The sequence below is a fragment of the Mastomys coucha genome, unplaced genomic scaffold (assembly GCF_008632895.1).
Source record: "Mastomys coucha isolate ucsf_1 unplaced genomic scaffold, UCSF_Mcou_1 pScaffold15, whole genome shotgun sequence".
In the NCBI taxonomy this organism is placed as follows: Eukaryota; Metazoa; Chordata; class Mammalia; order Rodentia; family Muridae; genus Mastomys; species Mastomys coucha.
In genome coordinates, this window is record NW_022196897.1 from 137,898,030 (window position 1) to 137,902,846 (window position 4,817).

Sequence of the window (4,817 nt, forward strand, 5' to 3'; positions counted from 1 at the left end):
CTCCTGTGCCCCTCCCTATCTCATCTCCATCCTGCCTAGTGCCCCAAGGCCTGCTAGGTTGCTCTCCTCTACTGCTCCATTCTCCCACATCCCAATACAGAAAGCAAGCCAAGTGATGTGCTGATGGGTACCCTTGCAACCATGACAATGAAGCCTCCTCTCCCTGGAGAACTTTCTTGGGTACATATAACTTCCTTTTATCTCCAATCTAACTCAGGGAGGAGAAAACAGATTCAGAGAGTAGGATGTGGCTTGTGGAAGATTCAAGGTACCCCAGGCAGATTCCATCTAGACCTGGGAATATGGGCCAGCTGTACCACACAAGGCCATGGTTGTCCTGACTCTCAAATCTGGAACACTGTGACACACTGTGACACTGTGACCCCTGCCACAGAGACCTGGCCAGAAGATGAATCGAATCTGGTGGTAAGAATGGGAGTATGGAACTGGGACACAGGCAGAGGTTAGAGGTGGCCACATTGGACCAGCTGAGGGATGAAGTGGAAGATCCAGCTATGGAAACTGAGCGTCTGCGTGAAGTGTCATCCCTCTCTGAATCCCCATTGTCTGCCAAAGGGGCAGTTGGGTACACCAGCCAGTAGCTGGACATCATGTCCGGAGTTCAGTGGAAAGGCCTACATGACATTTTAAACCTACACCTAAGAGGCCTCTGGAACCATGTGCAGTGGCTCAGACAAGAGACCCTAACACTGTAAAGTCCAAGGGAGGAACATGAACAGTTTCAAGTAAGCTGAGCTAAGCAGTGAGACCCTGTATCAAAGATACCAAAGGTGTGGTGGAGTGTTCAGAGGCTCTTGGAATAAAAAATTTTTGTTGCATAAGCCTGACAGAGATCTGTCCTGAGAACTCATGTAAAAATATTTAAAAGCCAGATGTGGTAGCAGGAGTGTATAATTCCAATGCCTCTTTGGTGAGATAGGATGCAGAGATGGTAGAATCTTCTAGAAGCTGGTTGGCCAGCTAGCAAGGGGTACACAGCACAGCAGCAGAAACAAGAGAGACCCTGCTTTAGTGAGGTCAACTATTGACTTTTGGAAGTTGTCCTCTGATCTCTATACATATGCCATGGCATATGCATGTGAGTGTGTGTCTGTGTGTGTGTGTGTATGCAGGAGCCCTCCCCCCTACACACACAATAGATAAATAAGTAAATAAAAAATATTTTTAAAGTTAAAAGGAAAGCCGGGCCGGGCAGTGGTGGCACACGCCACTAATCCCAGCACTTGCGAGGCAGAGGCAGGCAGATTTCTGAGTTCGAGGCCAGCCTGGTCTACAGAGTGAGTTCCAGGACAGCCAGGGCTATATAGAGAAACCCTGTCTCGAAAACACCACCACCAACACCAACACCAAAAAAAAAAGTCAAAAAAGTCAAAAGGATCTGGAGTGATGGCTCAGTGGTTAAGAGTACTTGCAGGGCTTTGCCTGGGCAGCACAGCAATGCTGGCGCTCGTGGCAAGGGCATGGGAGAGCCTCCGCCACCCCCAGGGCAGGAGAGCGGGAGAGCTGGCCCCGCCTCTTACCTGGGCATAGTGGGAGGGCCAGTCCTGATGGTATGAACACAGGAGAGCTAGTAGGCTGATGGACTCCAGATCCAGGGCTCTGAGTTGCCCCACCCCAGTATGTACCCAGTCTGTGCTTCTGCAGCACGTGAAGGGTCTGGGTTGGTCCTTTGAATCCAAAGCTGCAGGATCTTTATGGCACAGGGCAACAGCAAAGGAGAAAGGGGATTCCCAGGGAGGATCCAGTGTTGATAGTGAAGCAAAAGCCACAGGCCTTGAACCAGACCAATGACTCATTGCAAGGAATGAGTCATTTAAAGTGAAGCTGTGTGGGCAAAAGGGTATAGTATGTGGCACGCCGTGACATACCGCAGCTTCCAGGGAGAGATGTTTCTGTTCATTTGCTTTTTATTTTTATTTTATTTATTTTGCTTTTTGTTTTCTTTGAGAAGGGGAGCAGGGAGTGGATATGAGGAGTCAGAGAGATGGGTGGGACTGGGGTACAAGATGTGAAATTCACAAAAAATCAATACAAATTTTAAAATAATTAAAAAAAAAAAGAGTACTTTCTAGGTTCAGCTCCCAGCACCCATAAAGTGGCTAACAACCTTCTGTAACTTCAGCTGCAGTAATCTGATGCCATTTTCTGACCTCCTTGAGCACTTTACACATATGGTACACAGGCATACATGCGGGAAAAATACTTACATATATACAATAAATAAATCTAAAAAAAGATTTCTGAATGGGGATGGGCAATGATATGACTTAGCAGGTAAAGGTGCTTGCAGCAAAGCCTGATGATCTGAGTTCGATCCCCAGGGACTACATTGTGCAAGGAGAGAACTGACTCTAGCCATGTATGTACCCTCTGACTACAACTGTGGCACGTATTTATACGTGTATAAAATAAATAAAGCCAAAGTTTTTAAATGAATAAAGGAGGACAAAAGTGTTTAAGAGGGGTTGGGGTGAGAATCTTGCTCAAGTTTGCAAAATGGCCCCAGGACCACATTCTCAGGCTGTGTCACCCTAGGAGGGGAGCAAGCAGAGTCTCAGCTACGCCTACTGATATTTTCTTTTCTTCCTTTATTTGCTTGGTTCGTGCTAGGTTAACCCTGCCAACCGAACCACACCCCCAGGCCTGTTTCTCTTTTCCAGTCTCAAAAGTTCCCCAGACTGCCCCTGCCTGATCAGAAGCTGCTTGCGACTGCCATTTGGGTCACTTGAAGAGTTCAAGCAAGTCAACCTTGTGTTCCAGCCCGTGCTGTGACCAGCTCGCTCCAGTTCCTGGCTCAACTACCTGGGGCTCTTGACTACACGTTGGTGTCTCTGTTTATTTGTCTGCAAAATGAAGATTAAAATGTTATCTACCCAACAGCATGGTGCTTTCTCTAGGGGCGAGAAAAATGTCCTGGCACCAGATAGAGATATGTCTTATGCATTTGGTGGTTTTATACTATGTGAATTTCACTTCACTTAAAAAGCTAAAAGCAGTGGAATGGGGACTTCAGGATGACTCAGCAGATGGAAAGAGAGATCCAGCCACTGCAGGTTGTTCTCTGCCCTACCCCCCCCCATGGCCACATTTAAATAAATCAATAAGAAAATAAATTTTATTTTATTATTTTTAAAGATTCATTTATTTATTTTATGCATATGAGTACACCAACATTGCTCTCTTCAGACACACCAGAAGAGGGCATCAGATCCCATTACAGAGGGTTGTGAACCACCCTGTGGTTGCTGGGAATTGAACTCAGAACCTTTGGAAGAGCAGTTGGTGCTCTTAACTGCTGAGCCATCTCTCCAGCCCAGAAAATAAACTTTAAAGAAATGATTCCAATGAAAGTGGACACAAAAGCAAAACTTAAAAACCCTGCTTTGAAGATGAAAAGAAGGTTAAATATCAAGAATGTAAAGTGGAGTCTGGGCTGGGGATACAGGGCCTTTGCTGCAGAAGGCACTGGGTTCCATACACCCACTCCCCCCCCACCCCCCCAGCAACCACTTCCTCCAAAAACAAAAGCCAGATGAGCTGGTGTTGCCTATGACCCCAGCATGAGAGAGGTGGAGGTTGAGCAGAAGTTCAAAGTCATCTTCGTAGGGAGTTCAAGGCCAGCCTGGGCTATTGTTCTGTGTAGTTTGTACTGCAGTCTCATGTGATCCACAGTGATCTATAACCTGTTGATAGCTTAGGACAATCTTGAGATTTTTATCCCTCCCTTTTCCCCTCCAGTGCTGCGATTGCAGGTGTACGTCACCCTACCCTCAAATCCACACCTCAGCTTGTTGACCAAACTGCTGCCCTCACAGACAGCCATGCCAGCTTCCTTGCTGGGGTCTCACTTCAGACCTGACTGAAGACACAGCCAGAGGAGTAGTAATTAAACCTAAATCTAGCCACACGTTTCTCTCTGTTCAAACTTTTCTCGTCTCATGACTCAGCCTTGATGGCACAGGCCTGTCTGATCAGAAGTTCAAGTCTAGCCTGGACTAAAGTGAGCTCAAGGTAACAGTGAAAACTTTAAAAAAAAAAAAAAATGGTGTCTTGGGTAAGAGTAATTGTCGCCAACCCTGACCACAAGAATTTAATACTGGGCTGGCGAGATGGCTCAGCGGGTAAGAGCAGATCCTAGCAATCACGTGGTGGCTCACAACCATCTGTAATGAGATCTGACGCCCTCTTCTGGTGCATCTGAAGACAGCTACAGTGTATTATGCCTGAGCGAGCAGGGCGGAGCAAGCAGGGCTGTCCTGAGTTCAATTCCCAGCAGCCACATGTCGGCTCATGGGCCATCTGTACAGCTACAGTGTACTCATACACATAAAATAAATAAATCTTAAAAAAAAAAAAAAAGGAATGTAATCCCCAGGAGTCACATGGCAGAAGGAAAGAGTGAAGTTAAGTCCCTGGAGAAAGTTTGCCTTCTCATCTCCACACCTGTGCCATGGTGTACACTTCTTCCACACAGAGAAATGTGTGCAGACAGCTAATATCCCTACCGCAGCCTCTGCTGCTGCTGCTGCTAATGTTGTTGGTGGTGGTTGGTTTGGTTTGGGGAGGGTTGTTACAAAACAAGAGGCAGTGTACTTATGGTAGGGGTGGGACTTAGGCCTGTTACTAAATATTGCTAACTCAAATAGAAGAGCCCTTTACATTTATTAATTTTAATGGTGTGTGTGTGTTGCGCAGAAGTCATAGCAAGTCTGTGGAGGTCAGACAACAACTTGCAGGAATTGGTTCTTTTCTTTTCTTGTTTTATTTTAAAGGTTTATTTATTTATTATGTGTAAG